Source organism: Odocoileus virginianus, chromosome 8 (genome assembly GCF_023699985.2).
Source record: "Odocoileus virginianus isolate 20LAN1187 ecotype Illinois chromosome 8, Ovbor_1.2, whole genome shotgun sequence".
Classification (NCBI taxonomy): Eukaryota; Metazoa; Chordata; class Mammalia; order Artiodactyla; family Cervidae; genus Odocoileus; species Odocoileus virginianus.
Window position 1 is genome coordinate 51,331,150 of NC_069681.1, and position 26,381 is coordinate 51,357,530.

General features: G+C 36.6%; 1 pseudogene; it reads left to right on the forward strand.

Annotated features, from left to right (window-relative positions):
- The first annotated feature begins 3,236 nt into the window (after window positions 1–3,236).
- Window positions 3,237–25,844, forward strand: LOC110129572 (T-complex protein 1 subunit zeta pseudogene; annotated as a pseudogene).
- Window positions 25,845–26,381: the final 537 nt, after the last annotated feature.

Sequence of the window (26,381 nt, forward strand, 5' to 3'; positions counted from 1 at the left end):
AGCCCACCAGGCTCCTCTGTCCATGTGATTCTCCAGGCATGAATACTAGAGTGGGTAGCCATTCCCTTCTGATACTGTGTAAAAATGCCTGTAAGCCAAGAGGTTTGGACAGTTCATATGAAAGTGTCAAGTCTTTTTGTAGTCAAAGAAAACCCATTTGCCTTTCTAAGGTAACAAATTCCTCTTTAATTGTTCTCCTTGTATACACGTATATCACAAGAAAATTTATCCTTTACTTCCTCCTTTTAAAATATTCCTCTCAAAAAAAAAAAATATTCCTCTCTCTCTCTTTTCTTTTTAATCCTTTCCTTCCATACCCAAGAACTTGCTCTTAATGCATTAACAGATTAGTTACAGTTTACTAGGCACACATTAGTACTCTAAGCATTGTGATATGCAATCTCTATAACTCGTAATTACTCACATTTTGTTGTCAAGGAAATAGAAGTACAGAGACATTAAATAACTTTCAAAAGATCACAGGGATCTGATTCAAGTCTACAGGCTAAATACCCAATTTTATCATCTCTCTTTGATTTCTCTCCTTAGATAAGCCTGCCACTTTTGTCATTCACTTGGACTTTCTACCTGATGTAGGGAAAGGACACGTAGCACAGGATCTATCCCTGAGAGAGATACTTCTGTGAGCCTGAGTCCCCTCTTCAGCTCTTGTCCACTGCTGTAATCCTACTCTCTATTTATCTTGAAAATAAGAAAATTTCATGAAATTAAATTTTATAAAGATTCATATAAAAAGGAACAATCCTGGATAGATAGGTAGGTAGGAAAATAGATAGATAGAATGAACTCAGGTCTAAATAAATAGTACAAAATTAGAAATTATGGCACATATAGTAAATTATGTTTTGAGTCAAACCAGTGTATTTATCAAGAGATATACACCAAAGAGAGAAAATGAATATGACTCTACCTAGAGAAGTAAAAAAGCTTCCCTGATGCCTCGGACAATAAAGAATCTGCCTGTAATGTAGGAGACCTGGGTTCAATCCCTGGGTCGGGAAGATCCCCTGGAGCAGGAAATGGGAGCCCACTCCAGTATTCTTACCTGGAGAATTCCATAGACAAAGGAACCTCGTGAGCTACAGTCCATGGGGTTGCAAAGACTTGGACTTGACTAAGTGACTAACACAGAGAAGTAAAAGGGTGAAGGTATAGTGTTCAAAATCACTAAAACATACAGTGGTATAACAAGACTATTTCATGTGAGTGGGATACCCAAAAACAGAAGCTATCGCTCCAGCCTTTCAAAATGCACTTCACCTAAATATGACTGCTATGTCAATGACTTGCTTTAACAACAATTCCGAAAAAAAAAAAAAAAAACCTCTTTCTAATATATTTCTATTTGCTGCATTTCTCTATATTTAAAATTTTCTGTTATCATTATCCCCATTCATCTCCAGAGACTTATAAATATTGTGTGCAAATGTGATACAGTGTCTTAGACTTGTTTTAAGGGAATATCACATGTTATTAATAGCACGTAGTAGCTGACAGCATATATTATACACTAGGGATTAGATTTGATTTATGGAGCTCAAGAACTCCAAAGAAACTGTGTGGATTTACACCATTTGAGTATTGAGCCATGTTTATAAGTTTATATGATACTCCAAGGAGACATTTCTCTCATATAAAACATCCATGAAATTTCTAAGAAAAGTTCTAGCATTCTCAGCTTATGAGCAACAACACTCCCTTGGGTTATTGTAAAAGTTAATTATGAGTATCATAATTAAGAATACAATGAAATAACTTTATTAAAATTAAATTTATCTCTGATACAGTACAAATTGACAAATTCCTAACTATGCTTTTACATAGTAATGACTTTTCATATGTTAATTTATGGATTATAAAATTTAATTAAAAATGAATGCCATTTTCTAATACCATAATTGTATTATTAGCCAGTACTCACATTTTCCTTCTGCTTCAAGATCAATAAGATTTGTATATAAAAAGAGAATCATAGAATGTCAGAATTTGGTGAAACCTTAATGATCATTCAAACAAATGTATACATTTTTCAATTATGAAACACAGTGTTATGAAAAGTACACAGATTTTTTTTTTACTGGAGTGGGTTGCCTTTCCTCCTCCAGGGGAATCTTCCCGACCCAGGGATTGAACCCAGGCCACCTGCATCGCAGGCAGATTCTTTACCACTGAGCCACGAGGGAAGCCCCAAAAAGTGCACAGATTTATATAGCAAGTCACCAATAGAGCCAAATATATAGCACTGCTCTTAGCTCCCAAGCTAAGGTATTTTCATTATTTATACCATATTATCAAATCACCTGCTCATCTGAAGCTGTTAATGAGGATCCAGTCTCACTAATACAGAATATTATCTATTAGAAGCAATTTTTATAGAACAATTTTATTTTTAATGTAATTCCAGTATAGGGGAAAAAATCCCATGTTAAATATCTTTTAAAGAAATCCGCAGAAAGGTCAGGTGTATCTGGGTTTGTTTGCAATGATCCTACTTTGTTCCTAGGATCCCAGCCTAAATATTAGAGGTTCTTTCTTAATGAAGTAGGATTCAAAACCATGAGCTGAGTGTTGGGTACAGTTGTGATAAAAATGAAACTATAAAGTAATATTTATATATAATAAAAAAGTGAACTTCTTAAGGGCACAGAATAAGATCACCAGGCTGTGTTAAATAGCCATTTGAGTTATGTTATCATTTATTTAAAACTAAAGCAGTGAAATTGATTGCATGACTTTTTAAGAAGATAGGTGACTTCTCCTGTGACTGGGGTTCACCAGTTAAATATGATGGTAAAAGAAAGAGGCTAGTCAACTGATAAAGTTTGCAAAAGTTGGACTATTATAAACAAGTCATGGAAATGGATCTGGGAAGGAAAGAAAATGTAGAGGCCAGTGCAATGGATACTTAAGAATAAGTGTAGATGACTATTTCTATAGAGAATGGGAAATACTGGGGATGAAGGTCTAGGATATTCATAAATAGTCAAGTTCCTGTGATAACAAAAGTGTGACTGAAGGAGTTAGTGTATCTGAACCACGAGTTTAAATGAAGAGCACAAGCCACTGAAGAAATGACTGAGAGACCTCTACGTGGTAGCCGAGCAAAGAGGGAGTTTGGGTGTGCACGTGAGCCACGAACAGCCTTCCTTCTGGCCAGGAGACTTAGCACAGTGAAAATACCGCCCCCCTCCTCTTGGTAATGCTAAATCCAGATGATGTCCCCAGGAACAGCTGTTAATAAAGACCAAGAAGTAGAGAAAACATTCAGAGGTTGGTAGAGCAGAGTTTGAGCTAAGAGATGTGGGCTTCTTGGCGGCAGAGAGAAATGAAGAAGTTGATAAGAGTAGCAGGATTCTAAAAGCCACGACTATGATAGAGAGTAATTCTGCAACTATACAAAACTCCAAAATATAGTATTTTCCCTACATGGAACACTGTATTTAGGCAGGCTTTAGCTATATCACAATGTCAATCACTAAACATCATGAATTTGTTGATAGGATGGTCTCCTGAAACTATTCAATTCCTTTTTAGTTTGTTTTAGAAAATGTTTTACAAAATCTGCTAAACTGCAGATTAAAATCAGTAAAATGACAGGGGGAGAAGCAGGGATATAAACATAGGCAAAAAGCAGTAAAATAAAATAGCTAATTATCTGACTGAGGGAGATCAGGAAAGATGCAGAAAATAAGGAGGTTAGGAGGGTTAGAAAGGAAAGGAAGAAGGGAAAGGGGAGAGGAAGGAAGCGAGGAAGAAAAGAAAGTACTAAAATAATATACACGTCTAATGCAAATTGGTATGTTAGTATAAAGAAGGATTCTAACCTGTCCAGTCCCTAGAGGTAGTACTGCACTATGCAGCTTTATATTACAACACTTTGGCTCTTCCTAACAATGTTAGGACATTCAAGGTGCTATATTGTTGTTGTTGTTATTCAGTCACCCAATCGTGTCTGACTCTTTGGGACCCAATGAGTCCCTCCCTGTCCCTCACCATCTCCCAGAGTTTCCCCAAGTTCAAGTTCATTAAGCATAAGTGATGCTGTCCAGCCATCTCATCCTCTGATGCTGTCTTCTCCTTCTGCCCTCAATCTTTCCCAGCATCAGGGACTTTTCCAATGAGTCATCTGTTCACATCAGATGACCAAACTACTGGAGCTTCAGTTTCAGCATCAGTCCTTCCATGAATATTCAGGGTTGATCTCCCTTAAGATTGACAGCAAGGTTTGAGCTGCTTGCTGTCTTTGCTTTCAGGAGTCTTCTTCAGCACCACAATTTGAAGGCTTCAATTTTTTGGTGTTCTGCCTTCTTTATGGTCCAGCTCTCATAATCATACATGATGACTGGGAAGACCATAGCTTTGACTATACAGACCTTTGTAAGCAGAGTGATGTCTCTGCTTTCAACACACTGTCTAGGTTTGACATTGCTTTCCTGCCAAGAAGCAATTGTCTTCCGTCTTCATGACTGCAATCACCATCCACCATGATTTTGGAGCCCAAGAAGAGGAAATATATCGTTGCTTCCACCTTTTACCCTTTTATTTGCCATGCAGTGATGGGGCCAGATGCCATGACCTTAGTTTTGTTTTGTATTTTAATATTTAGTCTTAAGCTGGCTCTTTCACTCTCCTCCTCCACCTTCATCAATAGGCTGTTTAATTCCTCTTTGCTTTCTGCCATTAGAGTGATATCATACAAATATCTGAGGTTGTTGGTGTTTCTCCCACCTATCTTGATTCCAGCTTGTAACTCATCCAGCCCAGCATGTCTCATAATGTGCTCAATGTGTAGGTTAAACAAAGAAGTGTGATGGCAGACAGCCCTGCTGTACTTTCTCAATTTTGAACCAATCAGTTGTTCCATATAGGGTTCTAACTGTTGATTCTTGACTCACATACAGGTTTCTCAGGAGACAGGTAAGATAGTCTGGTATTCCCATCTGTCTAAGAGCTTTCCACAGTTTGTCATGATCCACACAGTCAAAGACTTTAACATAGTCAATGAAACAGAGATAGATGTTTTCTCTGAAAATCCCTTGATTTCTCTTTAATCTAGCAAATGTTGGCAATTTGATCTCTAGTTCCTCTTCCTTTTCTAAACCCTTCTTGGACATCTGGAATTTCTTGATTTGCATAATGCTGAGGCCTAATATGCAAGATTTTAAGCATGACCGTATTAACAAGGGAGATGAGTGCAATTGTCTGATGGTTAGCACATTCTTTGGTACAACCCTTCTTGGGAACTGGGATGAGGATTGACCTTTTCCAGTCCTGTGGCCACTTCTGGGTCTTCCAGATTTGCTGACATAATGAATGCAAAACCTTGGTGGCATCATCATTCAGGGATTTTAACAGTTCTGCTGGAATTTCATTGCTTCTTAACATTGCTTCTTAAGGTTCACTTGACTTCACACTCCAGAATGTCCAGCTCTGGGTGACTAACCACACCATCATAGTAATCCAGTTCATTAAGATCTTTTTTACATACAGTTCTTCCATGTATTCTTTCCATCCCTTCTGGATCTCTTTAGCATCACTAGGTCTCTGCCATTTTATCCTTTATTGTGCCCATTTTTGGGCTGAATACTCCCTTGATGTTTCCAATTTTCCTGAAGAGATCTCTAGTCTTTCTCCTTTTTTCTTCTCCTGTTATTAAGCTTGCTCCTTGAAGAAGGCCTTCTTGTCTCTCCTAGCTATTTTTTTTGAAACTCTCTTTAATAAGATGTACCTTTCCCTCTCTCTCTTGCTTTTCGCTTCTCTTCATTTTTCCACTATTTGTAAGGCATCCTCAGATAATAGCTTTGCCTTCTAGCTTTTCTTTTTCTTTGGGATGGCTTTGTTTGATGCCTCCTGTAAAATATTATGGACCTTTGTCCATAGTTCTTTAGGCATACTGTTAACTAGATCTAGTCCCTTGAATATATTCGTTACCTCTACTGTGAATTCATATGGGATTTAAGTCATACCTGGCTAGCCTATTGTTTTCTCCCAGTTTTCTTTAGTTTAAGCCTGAATTTTGCTATGGGAAGCTGATGATCTGAACCACAGTCAGTTCCAGGTCTTGTTTTGCTGATTGTATAGAGCTTCTCCATCTTCAACTACAAAGAAAGTAATCAATTTGATTTTAGTATTGACCATTTGGTGAAGTCCATGTGTAAAATCATCTCTTGTGTTGTGAAAAAAGGGTATTTGCTATGACTAGTGTATTCTCTTGGCAGAATTCAGATAATTTTTGCCCTGATTCCATTAGTTCTCCAACTTTCTTGTTACTCCAGGTATATCTTGACTTCCTACTTCTCCATTCCAGTCCCCCATGCTGAATGCTGCTTCTGTTTAGTCACTTCAGTCATGTCAGACTCTGTGTGAACCTATGGACTATAGCCCACCAGTCTCCACTGTCCACGGAATTCTCCAGGCAAGAGTACTGGAGTGGCTTGCCATGCCCTCCTCCAGGGGATCTTCCCAACCTGGGGATGGAGCCCTGGTCTCCTGCACTGCAGGCAGATACTTTACCACTGAGCTACCAGGGAAGCCCAATGATGAATAAAATATCATTTTTATGTGTTAGTTCTAGCAGGTCTTCTAGGTATTCATATGATTGAGCAACTTCAGCTTCTTTGACATCGATGGTAGGGCATAGACTTGGATTACTGTAATGTTGAATAGCTTGCCTTGGAAATGAACAGATATCATTCTGGCATTTTTGGGTTTGCACCCAAGTACTGCATTTTGGACTCTTTTGTTGATTATGAGGGCTACTTCATTTCTTCTATGGAATTCTTGTCCACAGTAGTAGATATAATGGTCATCTGAATTAAATTTGCCCATTCCTGTCTGATTTAGTTCACTGATTCCTAGAATGTTGATGTTTATTCTTACCATCTCCTGCTTGACCACTGCCAGTTTTCCTTGATTCGTGGACTTAACATTCCAGATTCCTATCCAATACTGTTCTTTGCAGCATCAGATTTTACTTTCATTACCAGAAACATCTACAACAGAGAGCTGTTTTCACTTTGGCTCAGCCTCTTCATTCCTTCTGGAGCTATTTCTTCACTCTTCTCCAGTAGCACATTGGGCACCTACCAACCTGGGGGGTTAATCTTTCAATGTCATATCTTTTTTGCCTTTTCATAATGTTCAAGGGGTTCTCAAGGCAAGGGTACTGAAGTGACTTGCCATTCCCTTCTCAAGGTGCTATATTTTCACAAATAGGAGTTCAAATCACCAGAACCTGTCTTATACAGGAGCAGAATATATGTATGTGATTTTTAAATGCATTAAGTTGATGAAAAATACTTACACTTGGATACTAATCCTGAGTGTTTGATTTATGTGTACCAGCAGGGCAACACATGGTTTAAAAGTGATTCTAATTGAGAAACTGCAGTCAGCCACTTCCCCCCAACCCCCACCTTTGGAATAGAAGTTTGAGTTGTTGCTATTTGAATATACCAATAAAATTTACCACTGCTAAATGTAGATAGCTTATGTCTTCTTGTTAGTTAGCTGGGAGTGTCCTACAAAACTAACACAGATTGGATAACTTATTGTAATGCTCAACTTTCCTTATTCTTGATATCTTCTAGCTCTTTGTTAAACATTTCTTGTATCTTCTTGGGCTGCGTTTGCATTATTTTCCTAAAATCTTGGATCATCTTTATTATCATTACCCTGAATTCTTTTTCAGGTATTTTGCCTAGCTCCACTTCTGTTAAGTGTCCCAGTGTTTCATCTTGTTTGTTTGGAACATATTCCTTTGCTGTCTCATTTTGTCTATCTTTCTGTGTTTATGGTTCCATAGGCTGCAGAACTATAGTTCCTCTTGAATCTGGTGTCTGCCCTCTGGTGAGTGAGGCTGGTCTAAAAGGTTTCTGCAGGCTTTCTAGTGAGAGAGACTGGTGTCTGCCTACTTTCTGGTGAACAGAGACATGTCAAGAGGTGTGTTTAGAGGTGTAAGGGGTCTCAGGAAGACTATAGGGAGTCTCGCTGCTCATGGGTGGGGCTGTGTTTCTGTCTCTGTTGGTTGTGTGCCCAGAGGCATCCCTGCTCTTCAGCCTTCCTCTTTGTCTTTGAAAGTAGAATATCTTTTTGGTAGGTTCTAGTCTTTCTGGAGAAGGCAATGGCAACCCACCCCGGTTCTCTTGCCTGGAGAATCCCAGGGAAGGCAGAGCCTGGTAGGCTGCCATCTATGGGGTCGCACAGAGTCGGACACGACTGACGTGACTTAGCAGCAGCAGCAGTCTTTCCTTGTTGATGGTTGTTCAGCAATTATTTGTGATTTTAGTGTTTTTAGGAGAGGAGGTGAGCTCAGTGCTTTCCCATCTTGTCTCTGCCTTCAGAGGGGGTAATTTAAATGACAGTTTATTTTCTCACATTTCTAGAGACTGTAAGTCCAAGAGGAAGGTGTCAGCAAGTTTGGTCTCTCCTGAGGCCTGCCTTGGTCTCCTTGGCTTGTGAGACAATTCCCTTGTGCCGTGTTCTCACATGGTCTTTTCTCTGTGTGCACTCCAGTGTCTCTTCCTTTTATAAGCACACCAGTCCTTATTGGATTAGGGCCTCACCCTCGTGACTTAATTTATCTTTAAGAATGTGAAAGTGAAGTCACTCAGTCATATCTGACTCTTTTCGACCTCATGAACTGTAGCCTATCAGGCTCCTCCATCTTTCCATGGGATTTTCTAGGCAAGAGTACTGGAATGGGCTGCCATTTCCTTCTCCCAGGGGATCTTCCTGACCCAGGGGTCAAATCTGGGTCTCCCACATTGTAGGCAGATGCCTTTACCGTCTGAACCACCAAGGAAGTCCAATTAATTTATCTTTAATTACCCTTTAAAAGATCCTGTCTCAAAATACAATGACATTAGGGTTGGAGTTTTAACATGTGAATTTGGTGGTGGGAGGTGGAGGGCAAAATTCAATTTATAACATATTTCCCTTATATTAATAAAATAGAATCACTTTTTAAAGAGTCTTATTAATAAATTATATCTAAATTTAAGCAAGAGTTTATGGCTACCTTCCAGTATAAGGAAACATAGATGTTTTAGTTCAAGCCGCCACAACAGAATAGTCAGTCCCCAATACCTGTGGGTTCCAGATTCTGAGATTCACCCAACCCTGGACCATATACCATGTTTACAAATACTCAGTTGATTGAATATGTGGATGCAGAACCTACATATATGGGTGGATGGAAGACTATGGGACTTGAGCATCCTCTCATTTTGGTATCCATGGCAATTCCTGGAACCAATCCCCAACAAATATTGAGGGACAACTGTACCTATGATTGGATGACTTAAACAACATGCTTTTTTCTCTGTCTGTAAACAGGGCCAACATAATCTGATTTTGGTGAGGCCCTTCATCTTGGCTTTGAATTGCTACACCTTCTTGCTGTGTCTTCACTTAGAAGAGAGAGAAAGAACACTCTGCTCTGTTCCTCTTATAAAGACAGTAATCCAGTCATGCGGGCTCCACCCTCATAGCCTCATGTTATCCTAATTACCTCCCAAAGTCCCACCTCCAAATACCATCACAATAGGTGTCAGGGTTTCAATATATCAATTTTGAGGTGACATAAATGTTCAGTCCAAAAAAACAGAAAATAAGTATAAACTATATGACAGAGAATCAAACAGATGACTCCAGAGGAAAGTACAGCAACCTAATATTAGAGAAAATCTGTACTGTACAAGTTAAATAGAGAAGGAAGACTTTATTCAAGAGTGTTCCAGTAAAGGGTGGGAGAGATTGAACTCAACTCTACTGAAATAAAATGCAGTAGGATTTTCAGCATTAGGGTGAGCTTGTGAAAAGTACTGGAGAATGCTATGGGGGGAGGGTGGTTGTTCAATGTGACTAAGCCATATGTGTTTACTAGTCAGTTCTTAATTATCTCTCCTCCTTCCCATGAGACCTGGAATTGGGGACCCTATCTTCCTAGATAATTGCATTTCAAAGGAAAAAATTCCAGGTCCTTAGAAAAATGTTCCTGGGTTGTAAAACTCTCAAGAAAATGTGAGATTTATACCTCAAATTGTCTGAGAAAAAATTTACAATTGCAGGTTTTCTAAAGTAAATGCTGTAAAAAAGAATAGGTCAGAGGCCTATAGTGAGGCAGATATCTGGCTAAAGTCTAGCCAAGCTGATGGGAAGTTTAAGACCTTAGTCAAGGACATCTACCTCTCTTCCTTCAAGCCAATGGAACTTTTTTAAAGTTGAAGAAGGACCTCTGTAGTTTAAAAGAGACTTAAGAAATATCAATAGAATACTGGATGTAAAACTTCTACATTTTATTTTTATTTATTTATTTTTTTAAGCAAAGTGATTTGGCTTTACATATACATGCATTCTTTTTTATTTTTTATTTTTATTATCATTTTTTTTCCATTTATTTTTATTAGTTGGAGGCTAATTACTTTACATCATTGCAGTGGTTTTTATCATACATTGAAATGAATTAGCCATGGATTTACATGTATTCCCCATCCCGGTCCCCCCCCCCCCCCCACCTCCCTCTCCACCCGATCCCTCTGGGTCTTCCCAGTGTACCAGGCCCGAGCACTTGTCTCATGCACCCAACCTGGGCTGGTGATCTGAAAGAATTCATTTGAATCAGTTCTAATGAGATGGGTGAAACTGGAGCCCATTATACAGAGTGAAGTAAGCCAGAGAGATAAAGACCATTACAGTATACTAACACATATATATGGAATTTAGAAAGATGGGAACGATAACCCTATATGCAAAAAAGAGACTCAGATGTATAGAACAGACTTGTGGACTCTGGGAGAAGGCGAGGGTGGGATGTTTCAAGAGATCAGCATCGAAACATGTATGTTATCTAGGGTGAAACAGATCACCAGCCCAGGTTGGGTGCATGAGACAAGTGCTCGGGCCTGGTGCACTGGGAAGATCCAGAGGGATCGGGTGGAGAGGGAGGTGGGAGGGGGGACCGGGATGGGGAATACATGTAAATCCATGGCTAATTCATTTCAATGTATGACAAAAACCACTGCAATGATGTAAAGTAATTAGCCTCCAACTAATAAAAATAAATGGAAAAAACTTCTACATTTTAATATGGACTGATCTGAACACATCAACTTCAAACATACATTTTTGAGCCAAAGTGGTATTGGTTATTAATTGAAACATATGTGTGTGTGTGTGTGTGTGTATAATAAAATGATATTTTTATTATGAAAATATTCATATATTTGTATTTTTAGAGATATATCCTATAGTATTAATATACAAAAGAAAGAAATTGCTCTATATCAACAGTATGCTTTAATATACATAAAAGAGAAGAGCCTCCCTTCTTTCCTCTTTAGATTACTTCCTTCCATTCTTCTTTCCTCTGAGCACCCCTGGGAGCAATAATGAGGGGAACCTAGAATTTAGTACCTGGTTTCTAAGTACTTTAGGAAATGGTTGTCAGGCCCAAGGCAAGGAAAGAATAATTTGAAACTGAAAAGTTTGCTTTGTGAGAAAAGTAAGGAATTACTCATCAAATGATGTGGACATATCAAAAGGACATAAAGCTGTCTTCAAGGGGCTTTCACTAATCAAATCAAGATAATTTGCAGCATAAAAATACTACAAATAACAGGTTATTACCTATTGAATAAAATTGAAGTTTATAGGTCAACACCAATATTAATAAACAAAAGGATAAATAAACAAGTAAAATCTCTTCCTTATCATAAAATACCAACTAGTAAGTGTAGAATAAATTATTAAATTAGAAAATTGCACTTAGCAACCATTATATAAATAACATACTTATATAGCAAATGTCAATGAATGTTCAAATCAATGAGGAAAATAGAATGAAAAATGAGGTTTTACATGGTCTCAAAGCACTTGTTAATTGCAGTGGAGAAACCTAGCAGACACCATCTTAATCGAGTAATCCAAGTTAACATTACTAGTTCAGTGTGAAATAGACATTTGGAGCCTTCTGACAGAATGAGATGAGAAGAATGCAGTATCACTTTTGTAATGATTTGGCCAACAATGAATAACCTAAATTTAATCATGAGAATACTCGATAAACACACAGAGAGATATTCTACAAAATTATTGCTTTGTACTAAAAATGTTGTGGTCATGAAAGCCAAGAAAAGCTGAGAGAATATTCCAGATTGTAGGAAACTGGAAAGACTTAATAGGTGAGTGCAATCTGTGATCCTGGCTTGGATCCTTTTGCTGTAAAAAAAAAAAAAAAAAAAAAGTTATTGGGACAATTGAAGGGCTTTGGTGATGGATGTATGGAAGTTATTTGTATTATTCTTGCAGCTGTTTATTGAGCTCATTGTGCACTCATCTCACATGCTAGTAGAGTAACACTCAAAATTCTCCAAGCCAGGCTTCAGCAATACGTGAACTCTGAACTTCCAGATGTTCAAGCTCGTTTTAGAAAAGGCAGAGGAAACAGATCAAATTGCCAACATCTGCCGGATCATCAAAAAAACAAGAGAGTTCCAGAAAGACATCTATTTCCGCTTTATTGACTATGCCAAAGCCTTTGACTGTGTGGATCACCACAAGCTGTGGAAAATTCTGAAAGAGATGGGAATACCAGACCACCTGACATGCCTCTTGAGAAACCTGTATGCAGGTCAGGAAGCAACAGTTAGAACTGGACATGGAACAACAGACTGGTTCCAAATAGGAAAAGGAGTACATCAAGGCTGTATATTGTCACTCTGCTTATTTAACTTATAGGCAGGGGACATCATGAGAAACCCTTGGCTGGAAGAAGCACAAGCTGGAATCAAGATTGCCAGAAGAAATATCAATAACCTCAGATATGCAGATGACACTACCCTTATGGCAGAAAGTGAAGAAGAACTAAAGAGCCTCTTGATGAAAGTGAAAGAGGAGAGTGAAAAAGTTGGCTTAAAGCTCAACATTCAGAAAACTAAGATCGTGGCATCCAGTCCCATCACTTCATGGCAAATAGATGGGGAAACAGTGGAAACAGTGGCTGACTTTATATTTGGGGGCTCCAAAATCACTGCAGATGGTGACTGCAGCCATGAAATGAAAAGATGCTTACTCCTTGGAAGGAAATTTATGACCAACATGGACAGCATATTAAAAAGCAGAGATATTACTTTGACAACAAAGGTCCTTCTAGTCAAGGCTATGGTTTTTCCAGTGGTCATGTTTGGATGTGAGAGTTGGACTATAAAGAAAGCTGAGTGCCAAAGAATTGATGCTTTTGAACTGTGGTGTTGAAGACTCTTGAGCATCCCTTGGACTGCAAAGAGATCCAACCAGTCCATCCCAAGCAAGATCAGTCCTGGGTGTTCATTGGAAGGACTGATGTTGAAGCCGAAACTCCAATACTTTGACCACCTGATGTGAAGAGCTGACTCATTTGAAAAGACCCTGATGCTGGGAAAGATTGAGGGCAGGAGGAGCAGGGGATGACAGAGGATGATATAGTTGGATGGCATCACCGACTCGACATGAGTTTGGATAGACTCCGGCAGTTAGTGATGGACAGAGAGGCCTGGTGTGCTGCGGTTCATGGGGTCACAAAGAGTTGGATAAAACTGAGTGACTGAACTAAACTGTGCATATGAGTTTATTTATGTCATCTAATGGATATATAAATATAAGGAATTTCAATGCATTTGGAAAAAGAGTCATTCTGGATAGCTTTTTTTTTAAATATTTTAAGTCTGAAACTTTGATCATTTAGGTCATATAGAAAAAAATTTTAAGAAAGCATAAAATGTATCTCTGCATTTTAAAAGTATGTGATGAAAAATTGAAACACATTCAAAAGTAGAGGTATTTTAAAATTGACACCACATTTTTCTTTTTCTTTTAGTTGCAGGCAAGAAAATAAACATGGCAAACTTTTTGATGTTTCTTTTTATTTGTTTGTTTGTTTTTTAAAGCTACTAGTTCATTTATTTAAAACTTTAAGACACATTTCAAACTTGCAGAAAGTTGCAAGAATGAAAGAGCTTGAGAGAGAATGTGTGGTTTATACTCAGAAAATAAACACTCTTTTTGAGAAATAACTTCCTCACTGTTAGTGTGTTAAAGCTGGCAATAACTTCCTTATATGACTGGATTGCTGTGTGTGCTATATTGTGCAGAGATTTTTACCAACCTGAGATAATCTCTGCCTCTCTCTGCATAACTTTATACTGAGAATAACTTTGACACATCATACTGTGATTTACAGGAGCTCCTTCAACTGTAAAATCTGATACCTAGCCTTTTATGAGTAACTCCTGGACTTGGCCTATTATAAGTTCATTCAATATGCCCCTGGAAAGAGAATGGTAATTCTATATTACATTTTATGATGGTGTTTAATCTCACCTATTACCTCAAAGAGTCAGACTTGAGCTGTTTAGAAAATTAAGAGTTGAAAGCAGGCCCTCTTTTATTACAGCAATAATTATCACATAGCACATATTAAGGACCTGCTGAGTACTACACAATTTGATACTAACTTGTGTAATTTCTCCTTCCTTTTTGTAAAGTTCTTTGAGTACTGAACTGTTTTGTTTTAAATAAACCTCCTTTGTAGATATACAGCTAATCAGGTAAACTTTCAGAACCAAATATTTTTCCTGAAAAAATGATATAGAATAGTTAGTACCTACCTGTACCAAATCCAGATTACATGGTCTAATGGTTTTTATTGTGTTTTTCCATTAAATGCAAACATATCTGCTTTCACTATAAAATTTTTATGAGTCTAATTTAGTTGCTGCTCAGTGTAACCAGAGACCAAGAAAACTTTGAAGACTATTTACTCTTTCTCTTTTGTTCTCCATATCCAATAAATTACTAGTTTATCAATGCCCTTGCCTCAATCTGTATAACATGATTACAACTTTACATTCCATAAAACATTCAGTGGCTCTCCATAATTTAGCAAGTAAGCACTAAGTATATCTAAATGGTGATACAAGGCCCTTTATGATTTGTACCTATCACTTTCCCCGCTCTTCATCCCTTGCAGCCAACACTTGCTGATTCTTAGATGCAGTGGGTCTTAGATGCTGCCTGCCTCTTGAATAATCCACTTCATATACCTGGAGGTCCACACTTCCATCAACGCCCTCCCCTCCATGTCTGCCCATCATCCCCTGAGGCCTCCTCAACAGTCAGAATACAGATCAGCTGTCTTCTCCTTTGCTAGCCTTACTTGACCTGCCCGTGAAATATGATTGTGTGTCCTTTGTAAACACCTCTCTTCTAATAATTGTTTCACGATACTCTAATAGTGTGTGTACATGCTTTTGCATGCGTTATATATCTAAGCTTCTTAAAGACAAAAATGTTATTCCCAAATTATCTGTTTCCAGAAAGAAAGTGTGAGTATAGCCAGTTTGTATACTCAGAAAATGAGTGATTGTATTAATTTAGAAAATGGTTATCAGAAAAATGAAGTGGGTAACAAAATAAATTTGAAGCCCCATTAAAATCGAATCTGAAATAAAAGGGGTGGTAGAAAAAAACAGTTGATTCTACAGATATCTCTTCAGTGTAATTATACTTTCACTGCTAGGGTTTTCATTTACATTTCTTTTTAATTTTTTAAAGTAAATTAATATCAATGACACTTCAATATTAAAAAACTTTGGTCAATAAGTATAAAATGCTACAGTTACCGTCAGTTCTATGAGAATATTATTAAACCCATATCCTCTTAAAGTGCATTATACTATATGAAGGGAAAGTTTTAAGCAATTAAATATCCATTGAAACATATACTTTTGAAACTCCACTCACCACAATCCTTTTCCTGTTCAGAAAATACCAATATCAAAGTTAATATAGCTGTTAAAGGAACATATTTGAGTCAATTCTAGGGAGGCAGATGAACCTAGAGTCTGTTATACAGAATGAAGTAAATCAGAAGGAGAAAAACAAATTTTGTGTATTAAAGAATGCATATGGAATCTAGAAAAATGGTCCTGATGAACCTAACTGCAGGGAAGGAATAGAGATGCTCACATAGAGAACAGACTTTGGACACAGCGGAGGAAGGAGATGGTGGACAAGCTAAGAGAGTAGTTGACATATGTACACTACCTTGTGTAAAATAGTTGTAAGTTGCTGTATGGGCACAGGCAGCTCAATCTGATGCTCTCTGATAACCTGGAGGGGTGAGACGGGGTGGGAGTGGGGGTGAGGTTCAGGAGGAGGGGACATACGTGTCCTGGTGGCTGATTCTCATTGTTGTATGGCAGAGGCCAACACAATATTGTAAAGCAATTAGCCTCCGATTAAATTTGTTAAGTTAATATATATTGAGCAATTACTTTGTTTTAGAGATTATGGTTGTCTCAGTTCACTTAACTCTCAAAATGGTCATATGGAATAGGTAGTCTGTTTCCATTTACTGTATTCAGTTCAGTTCAGTTCAGTCGCTCAGTCGTGTCCAACTCTTTGCGACCCCATGAATCGCTAAGGATCTTTAAATTGGGGATGTGAAATATACTTCCCCATATCACACAGTTGGTAAATAGGACTGCATCATTTTAACTAAGCAATCTATCTTAAGATCTCTTGTCTTCAAACATTAAGATCGGGATGGGGAATACATGTAACTCCATGGCTGATTCATGTCAATGTATGACAAAACCCACTGAAATGTTGTGAAGTAATTAGCCTCCAACTAATAAAAATAAATGAAAAAAAAAAAGATTCTAATGTATTGCCTACATGGGCTTCCCTTGTGGCTCAGCTGGTAAAGAATCCACCTGCAATGAATGAGACATGGGTTTGATCCCTGGGTTGGGAAGATGCCCTGGAGAATGGAAAGGCTACCCACTCCAGTATTCTGGCCTGGAGAAGTCCATGAACTGTATAGTCATGTGGTCGTAAAGAGTCAGACACAACTGAGCGACTCTCATCCATATTGCCTACAAGTGTCTTATCTTAAGGAAACTATATTATAAATCATCTCTTTATTACTTATTAGCTTATTTATGGCAGTGTTATTTTTTTCATGTTAAAACTGAAGCACTGAAAGATTTTCTATATGCTTTTTTTCCCCTTAGGATTATTGGAGTAAGAACATATGGATCTTCCTGTTAAGTATGTGAGCATAATTTTCATCTGACAGATAAGGTAATATAGCTCTATGCAACTATATGAATTTTTTGAAATATTTTCTCCATTGACCTGTATAAAATAAGTCAAACATAAAATTTTCACATTTAAATGTCAACCAACATATACTGTATTTTTATTTCTCCCTCTTAATTACTTTTTATGAAATTTTACAGCTTATTTTATGCTTATGACTTTATCTATAGTTATTAATCTGTGTGTATGAGGAATGAATCAGTTTCTGATTCAACCCTTACATGTGAAAAGTCTTTCAAAATATTTGACTCATCATAAAACCCAAGCACTAGGAACAAGATTTGTGATTTACCTTGCTAGTTAATAGGGGTTAAAATACATCATACTATGATTCCATATTTAATAAGTTTTTTTCCCATGTAAATAATGAGTAAGCAAATTAAAGTTAAATAACAATATGTGATGTTAGTTACAAAAATTTTTGGTCAACTTGGTCAGCTTTTGGCCCTTTTGCATGATTGAAATTGTTTATAATGTATAACTGCTAACTGATGTTGCACTTTAGGAATAAAAGATTCTGGAAGTTCTAACATCTCTCTCTCTAAGGCTTATTATTTGAAGGATTTAATGTCATCATGCATATACACAGATCCTAGGTTCAAAACAAATAGGTAAAGCAGTGAAAAATATATTTTCTCTTACCTGGGGGCTGGAAAGTAGTCTCCAGAGGACTATATCAGTCAATGTAGGATGCAATAATTCTAAAGCATCAGTATCTTAGAAACATGAAGATTTATTTGTTTCCTACAGAACTGTATGTCTGTCAATGGAATTGCCTCTTAAATGTCTCTGCCTGCAAGTACCACATGAGTGCGCTGCCTCTCGGGTTTCTCTGTGCAGAGCACACTACTTGATCACACCTTATGAAGATTAATTTAATTCTCCAGTATGCCTGGAATTAAAGGAGAACCAGTACAGGGGTGATATCTACCATATGTACCAAAATAGTAAGAAAGGATGCCATATTCTCAGGTTAGGCCTTTTAGACCCATTTTACAGTTTTTGGCATTTTCATAGATTTGTTTCCTTACACGTTTTTTGTTTTTCCTTTCTAGAATATGTGTAATTATTAATAATATTATTGCATGGATACTGTTGCAGATCCACTTCCTCTGTCTCATTTTTTGACAGCCCCATTCTTATTGAGGACCATTCTTATTGAGGAAATAGGGTAGCCCAGGAATGTTATAAATATTTATGGAAGATAGGAATTTGATTTGATATTTAAATGTTTTTAGAGGATTATTTACTGCACAATATGAACTTAAAATTTAAATAGTGCTTTAATAAGATTAATTTGCTGTTAAGTATTGTTTAGAAGGAAGAGATATTAGGGACTGGAAAAATTAGCTAAAAATCTCCCAAAATGTAAGGATGATGTCATCAGGATCATACAAGGATTCTGACAGTGGGAAGAAACAAATATAAGATAAAAGATGAAGAGAGCAAAAAGGAAATCATCTTCTGGAGTCAAATCTTGAGATTAAGAAAAACAAATCCAAGAAGTGTCAACTGACATCTGGAATGTCAGAGTGGATGTGCGGAGCTCCATGTAACCATCATCATCTCCTTTGACTGTATTCTATCTGGAACCCCAAGGCTTTTCTGCTTCATACTACACTTATAGAAGAAAAATCTGTAGGAATATCAGTTTTTTTAAGTGGCTTCTTTGTTACATCTGATATAATGACTGAAAAAGTAAATCCAATTCCAAAAAGGAAGTCACACATTATTTAACTCAAACCACTGCCTCGCTATTTATAATGAGACCTGTGATAATGCATTATGTGCAAAATGTACAATTGACTTACTTTTGTATGAGATGTCAGGTTTTGACCAGATAGAGCAGTGTCTTCACAGAGTGAATTGCTACAGAACTAGATGCCATAGAAAAATAAAATAAATTTTCAGCTTTAAAAAAATAGATATAAATGTCCCTATGAAGCTCTTAAACACACTCACCATTTCATGTATTTTTTCTTGTCTTATTCCCTGTATACTATGAATATCATATTAATAGCTACAGGGTTCTAAATGTATCATGCAGGGTAAGGATACAAACTCTAAAGAATGAAAAATACAGGAATTAAAGAAAACAATATATTTAAATCCTTTTTCTATTACAATATTGCTTTGCTCAGTTTCATTAAAACTCAAGCCATGCTTCTAGTTATAGGCCAAAGACAATATTATTTATTTAAATATGACAGTATGTCATTTAAATAAAATTGTTCTGAAGAACTAATGCATACCTTGGCCTGTTTACAAGAATAAATTCTTTTTTAGCTATAGTTGCAGGGCTGATAGGTACAAAGAAAGTGCTTTTCAAATTAAAATACATTATAATGTTGCAGCATGCTATTAAGGAAGGTGATTACATATGTATCCATATTTAAGCCATTACATAAAATTTCATTTTAGAGTTTATGTCATGGATTTCAAGTATTAATACAGTTGTCAGTAACAATTGCATTTGATATTTCAGGAAATTCATCCCCCTGTACATTTCCATGCCTACCTTTTTCATTGAAATCTCTGGAGCATTAAAACACAAATATGGATATTTACGTAATAAGAGGTTACTACTCAAAAGTAACTGTCAAATATTAAACACATGGAACAACTTAAGTGTACTTTTCAAGATTTTTAATTCCTATATGTTTATCTATCCTTCTAGCTTTGTCTAATTTCTTCAAAGTATATGGGTGTGTGCCCTGACAGTTTCTTAAAAAAACAATTCTTGAAGGTTTCAAATAGTTTTAAGTTGAAGTTCATGAATTCTTATAAACTATCAGAGTTCAATATCATATGAATGGCCTCTGTCAATTTTATTTCCTTTGTGCCTTGACCAGTATGGATCAAGAATTTTTTTTTTATATTTATCTAAAAAAAATTTAAAACAGTTTTTTAAATAGATTTCTTGAGCATCTTAATTTACTTTTATACAACTTTATTAATAAAAGCATGCATTTTTAGAGTTACTAATTATAATATTAATTTGGGCTACCAAAAAAAACAAAGCAAAACCAAAATAACCCAAAAAACCCCTCCTACCTAAGTCTACTTAATTTTATGTTAGAAAAATTAAATCTCCTCTTTTGTAGTACTTCAAAAGCAAACTTTTGAAGTAAGTCTTCTTCCTTCAATCTAAAGGGATTATTTAAGAGAAAATGGAATGAGAATGAAATTCAGTAATGAGTAATCTAAAGTGTTGGTGTGAAAGAATACCATTCTGAGAGAAATGCTACCTTTGAGGGATCTAGGGTGGAAATAAGACAATTTATTCAAATACACAATATCTAGGTAATTAAATCTAAAATGTGTGCATTATATATTTTTTCATCATTATATCAAGACCATTTATTCACAGTTCCTTCAAAATGTTTATTTTCTCTGTGCTGACTGAGAATGCAACTTTTTAAGAGAAGGGAGCAAAGGCTTAGATGTCTGAGAATTCAGGCTTTGAGGTTTTATAAGTTCAGTGTACACTCAGTCATGTACGACTCTTTGCAACTCCATAGACTGTAGCCCACCAGGCTTCTCTGTCCATGAAATTCTCCAAGCAAGAATACCATAGTGGGTAGCCATTCCCTTCTCCAGGGGATCTTCCCAACCCAGGGACTGAACCCGGGTCTCCTGCATGGCAGGCAGATTCTTTACCGTCTGAGCTACCAGAGAAGCTCTTGGGGTTCCTTAATGAGGGTTAAAACATTCAGTAGAATAGTAGGACTAGAACCCTTAGTTACAACTGAGGACAAAATGATAACCAAATAAGAAGATCTTTCTCATTAGGTAGCTAAATCTTCCAGTGAAAGACTGTAGCAGAAGATGTTATATTTGAAGAAATTATTCAGAAGACTTGTTCCTTTTTCTCTGGTAGACCAGTTTCTTTGTTTCTTTTATACCTTCTTCAGTTGATTTTAAGGTTTTTACTCTGAGGTGTCTAGCATGAATACAGTGCTCTGAAAGGTTTTAGATGACACATTATACTTGATTGACACTTTCCTCAAAGTTACCTATTTATCTATGTAACTACTGGTCTCACAGTTATTGGTACAAAGTGGCTCCAAACTCAGCCTTTAATGCCAGGGTCTATGCTTTAAGTATCACCCTATTGTTACTGCTGAAAATACTCAGTGGGACATCTCAGGTCCTAGGATATCATGCATCAAATGGAGGAACACAGAGTCCATTCACTTTTTTTGTAGTTTAGCTTCTTGAATTATAGGGGATTCCCAGGTGGCTTTGGTGGTAAAGAACTCACCTGCCAATGTAGGTAGATGTAAGAGACACAGGTTCAATCCCTGGGTCAGGAAGATCCCCTGGAGGAGGGCATGGCAACACACTCCAGGATTCTTGCCTGGAGAATCCCATGGACAGAGGAACCTTGGCAGGCTACAGCGCATGGGGTTGCAGAGTCAGACAGCTGAAGCAGCTCAACAGGCACATCGAAGTCTAGTTGATTTACCATAATGTTGTGTTAATTTCCGCTGTACAACAAAGTGATTCAGTTGTATATATATTATTATATATATATTAATATATGTATTATTTTCCATAATGCTTTGTCATAGGATATTGAATATATACAGTAGGACCTTGTTGTTTATCCATCCTAAATGCATCTGTTTTTCCCAAATTCCCAATCCTTCCTTCTTCCCTCCCCCTCCTCCTTGGTAACCAGAAGTCTGTTCTCTGTGTCTGTGAGTCTGTTTCTGCTTCATAGATAAGTTCATTTGTGTCATATTTTTAGATTCCACATATAAGTATTATCAAGTGGTGTATGTCTTTCTCTTTCTGACTGACTTTCTAGATCCAGTCATAGTGCTGCAAATGGCACTATTTCGTTATTTTTTTTATCGCTAAGTATATTCACTTTTGTTCCTACTTTTTCACCCAGGAGCTTCTTTTATTTTCTTCTATTCTGTGCTATTTTAAGAGTCATTAAGTTGTCCCAGATGCTCAAGGATATCCTCTATGCGAAGCTGCAGCATTCCTTTTGCATTTTATTGGGTATCATCACCTCTGTTGTATACTATCATATTTTATCACCTAGGTTCTGACAGATATCATGTCCAACACTTGTGAAAGAACAGAATCTGCCATTAGGACCTTATCTACACCAGATACTGCCAACATTAAAATAAGAATCCTACCTAGAAATACCAGAGCAGACAGAAGCTCCTGTAAAGTAAAACTTGCATCTTATTAACTGGATGTCCATAGTGTCTAGATCTTTTCCTCCCTATAAAACCCATGATCCTTAATACATAGTAGGTTATCAAGAAAGAAAAGAGTAATCATCTATCTAGCCATTTCCACAACATAAAGATGATAGATTTTGGCAACATTTTCTAATGATCTTATCTTCTTGTGGAAGATTAGCTTCTTATACCATTTAGAACTTGCTAATTAAATGAGTCCAAGGAATACCTTCTGACAGTTTAGAAGGTTAAAAATTAGATTAGCATTTTCAAAACTGATGTCTGTTCGATACATGATAATAACTGCCAGAAATCCATTTGATAGAAGGTAATAGTTGTCATTTAAAAATATTCTTTGATGAAATATGTTTGTGAAGCACTCTATTATTGTATATCTCTCTCCTGAATATTCAAAGGAAACATGAATAAAACATTAATTTTAGGATTTCTTACCCCAAAAACATCTACTGACTTTTAACACAACATTTCTAACATTTATTTGAGTATGGAAGATATTTTTGAATCATTGTTTCATAGAATGGGTATTGGCAAATTCAGGCTTAAAATGATAGTGAATATGCTTAACAATGACTAGTGTCAATAGAAAACATTAAATCAAAATTATATAATTTCTACATATAACCCAGGGAAAGGTTATGATTCATATTATAATTTTCTAAAGCTTACAAATATAACAAAAAGGCTCTCTCCATAAAAGTTAAGAATTATAAAGAACTATGTATGTCTTGTAGAAGAAAAAAGCATAAAGAGAAATAAATGTCAAGGTATATTTAATACAGATCTTTGTCTCTATTGGTTATTTAAAAGCATACATTTCACCTGAATACTCTTTTCTAAAGAGGAGAACAAGATAAAAAAAAAAAAAAAAAAACAGGTGGTAAACTGACTGCCTTAACATTTACAGGAGGATAAGGAGAATTATATAGATTTTTACTAGATTATTTTAGAGCAACACTTAAGATATATGAAAACTGTGAACAAAGAGTAGAGGCCAAGAAAGAACAGAAAATTATTTTGCTTTTGTCAAAAGAGTGGGATAGAAAATGGAACCAATAGTAGATACCTGGAGAGTTAGTGAAGCTCAGGTCATGTAAAGTCTTGTTTACCATCCAGAGGTACTTGTTCTTCATTGTCAAGGTCTTGGGAAGAAACTCAGGGGGTTAGTAGAAGGGCTTGATGATATTGATTTTTAGAAAGCTCACACTGAAAGCATCAAACTTCAGTGCACAAAGGTAACCACTGAGACAGGAACTGTGATTTGAGTGACCCTGATGTGTAGTTAAAGTGAGTAGTTGTGAGGCTTGAGGAATAGGAGGGTAGTCTCAGATCTGGCCTAATGACTGGATGATAGTACTGTTGATGAAGATAGAGTTAGGAGGCAGAACATGTATAATGTGAGTGGAGAATAGTGATATCCAGTAAGGTCAGAGAGAGATTTTAGTAGCTGGTGAAAAATGCAGATATGATCCGCCACCAGATAGATGTGAATATCTAGAAAGCAAGGTAAGGAATAAAGGGTGCAGATGCACCTCTAAGAATAACTAATGCATAAGCAGCATGTGATTGCATAGATAAAAAATACTAGCAGAGACAGATGGTGATATTGAGAAGGTACCATCACAGAGAGAAGAACCAGAGGATAAAGATATCAAGCATAGAGAAGCATTATAGAAAGTGTATTATGAAGCTACCTCAGCAAAGAGATCAAGTATGATCAATTCAGCAAAGGTTAGCTGAATTTGGAAATTAGAAACTCACTGATACTTTGTATAAGGAATTCTGAATTTGCAGTAAAGAAAAAGTAAGTTGTTGGTCAGGGCTTTCCATATACCAGGATCATTATCTTCCTCTGCTGGGTCAGCTGTGGTGGCTCTGAAAATCCTAAACCCCAAGGCTGAGGTGGCCTGAGCCCAAGCAGCATTGGCGGTCAATATCAGTGCAGAGCAGGGGTTCAAGGGATGTAGGACGTGCTGAGGATCGACTTGGAACCTAAGGGCACCATGAAGATGCTGGCTCTGGTGCTGGAGACATCAAGCTACTAAAGATGGGAATGTGCTGCTTCATAAATTGCAAATTCAACAGCTGACAACCTCCTTAACAACCAAAGTAGCAACAGCCAGGATGACAAAACTGTGGATGCTATACTTCTAATCTCTTGATCTTTAGAGTGCTACTAAAGCACATGAATCTCTACATGTTTGAAGATCTTCATCCTGGAATAATTGCAAAAGTATTCAAAACTTCAAAGGAAATGCACTTCAGGTTTTGATACAAAGTAAACAAAGAGATGGACAAGGAAACACTTATAGATAGATGTGTCCTGGACATCTCTATGAACTAAAGTTCATGCTGAATTTGCTGATGTCTTAACAGAAGCTACAGTGAACTCTATTTTGGGCATAAGAAGACAAGATGAACCTATTGACCTCATCATAGTTGAGATCATGAGGATGAAACATAAACATGAAACCAATCCAGGCTTAATCAGAGGTCTTGTTTTGGACGATGGGGCACAGCATCCTGATATGAAAAAGAGAGTAAAAGAGGTGTGCATCCTCAGATACAATATGGTGTCATTAGAATATGAAAAAAAACAGACGTGAATTCTGTTGTTGTTTTTTTTTTTTTTTTTTCACAAGAGTGCAGAGGAGGAGAAACTAGTAAGAGCTAAAAAAAAAAAAATTAATTGAAGACAGAGTAAAAAAATAATAGACCTGAAAAAGGAAGCCTGTAGTGATTCAAATAAAGAATTTGTTGTTCTTCGTCAAAAGGAAATTGACCCCATTTTCTTAGATGCTTTTGAAGAGAAGGCAGACTAGATCCGAGAAGAGCTAAAAGGAGAAATACGGAAAGGCTGAATGTTGCTTATGGTGGCTAGCCCTAAATTCTCTTGGTGGCCTGATTGTTTGGGATGTGCAAGACTTGTCTATGAACATCCATCAGAAGAAAAGAAGTTCACATTTGTTAAGAAGTTAAATGGTCATTGTTTTATCACATTATTGACCAGAGGGTCAAATAAGCACACACTTACTCAAATCAAAGGTGTAATCATAAATGGCTTGAGGGCTAATAAAAATGCTATTGATGGTGGCTGTGTAGTTCCAGCTGCTGGTGGAGTGGACAAGGCAATGAAAGAAGTCTTGACTAAACACAAGCCCAGGACCCAACTTAGAGGGCAAGAATTTACTGATGCTTTGCTCATTATCCCCAAATTCTTGTTCAGCATTCTGGTTTTAAACCTTTGGAAACATTAGTTAAAATTCAAGCAGAACATTCAGAATCAGGTCTATTTGTGAATGTGGACTTGAACACAGATGAGCCACTGGTAGCAGAAGTAGACATATGGGATAACTATTTGTGTAGATACAATTTCTTCACTTCTGCACTGTTATTGCCACCAACATTCTCCTGATTAATGAGATCATGAGAGGTGAAACGAATTCTCTAAAACACTGAACTGAAGCTTCCCTTGTATCATCTGAATCGTGAAGTTTCTGCAGAATGATCTAAGAATATAGCTACAGAATTTTTGTTCAAGTTTCAAAGAATTTTCAAAGTATTTTCTTTTCTTTTTACATATAAAAAGGAGAGAACTCTGGTACTTATTCAGATTCTGAAGTTCTGAAATTATAATCACAGTATTTTTGAAATTGCACTGCAGTGCACACACATACAGGGGCCATAAATGACCCAATAAACAGGATGTTTTGCTTTAGCTTCAGTGATATAAACATACATGTTAGATAAGCATATGTTATCTAACTTGTTATTAAATTTTCCTTGAAAAACACAAACAAAAATAAAAGAAAACTTAAGTTGCAATAAATTTAGATGTTCCAGATTAAGTTCTTTTTATAGAAATTCTCTTGTTGAGCTTTCTATGGAATTAACTAAAATTTAGTTGCAGATAAGGGGGAAGTTAAGAAGATAAATTTTTCATTTATCTCTGTTATTTTGGTGAACAAAATCAAAACTATTATGCAAAATTAGAAA